The following is an 824-nucleotide window of genomic DNA, read 5'->3' as shown; positions in this document are numbered from 1 at the left end:
TTGACTTGCTGAGTCAATATTTTATTCTGAGCCAATATGGCATTCAGAGTATCAACTTCAAGAACTCCCTTCTTCATAGGCATCCCATTATTCACAGGATTCCTTTCAGAAGTGTACATGAACTGGTTATTAGCAACCATGTCAATGAGTTCTTGAGCTTCTGCAGGCGTTTTCTTTAGGTGAATGGATCCACCTGCAGAAGTGTCCAGTGACATCTTTGATAGCTCAGATAAACCATCATAGAATATATCCAGGATGGTCCATTCTGAAAGCATGTCAGAAGGACACCTTTTGGTCAACTGTTTGTATCTTTCCCAAGCTTCATAGAGAGATTCACCTTCTTTCTGTCTAAAGGTTTGAACATCAGCTCTAAGCTTGCTCAGCTTTTGAGGAGGAAAGTACTTGGCTAAGAAAGCCGTGACCAGCTTATCCCAAGAGTTCAGGCTGTCTTTAGGTTGAGAATCCAACCATAATCTAGCTCTGTCTCTTACAGCAAAAGGGAAAAGCATGAGCCTGTAGACTTCAGGATCTACTCCATTAGTCTTAACAGTATCACATATCTGCAAGAATTCAGTTAAGAACTGAAAAGGATCTTCAGATGGAAGTCCATGAAACTTGCAGTTCTGCTGCATCAGAAAAACTAATTGAGGTTTCAGCTCAAAGTTGTTTGCTCCAATGGCAGGAATGGAGATGCTTCTTCCATGTAAATTGGAATTAGGTGCAGTAAAGTCACCAAGCATCCTCCTTGCATTATTATTATTTTCAGCTGCCATCTCCTCTGCCTGTTCGAAAATTTCTGAAAGGTTATCTCTGGATTGTTGTAT

The 824-nt window shown here is 40.5% G+C and overlaps 1 non-coding gene across 1 annotated transcript; it reads left to right on the top strand.

Annotated features, from left to right (window-relative positions):
• The first annotated feature begins 269 nt into the window (after window positions 1–269).
• On the top strand, window positions 270–377 carry LOC112788298 (small nucleolar RNA R71). The gene has a single exon (XR_003195667.1). It is a non-coding gene; the product is annotated as a small nucleolar RNA R71 (small nucleolar RNA).
• The last annotated feature ends 447 nt before the right edge of the window (window positions 378–824 follow it).

This window comes from Arachis hypogaea, chromosome 20 (genome assembly GCF_003086295.3).
Source record: "Arachis hypogaea cultivar Tifrunner chromosome 20, arahy.Tifrunner.gnm2.J5K5, whole genome shotgun sequence".
Classification (NCBI taxonomy): domain Eukaryota; kingdom Viridiplantae; phylum Streptophyta; class Magnoliopsida; order Fabales; family Fabaceae; genus Arachis; species Arachis hypogaea.
Note: the sequence above shows the minus strand (reverse complement) of the source record. Positions and strands in the feature narration are given on the sequence as shown.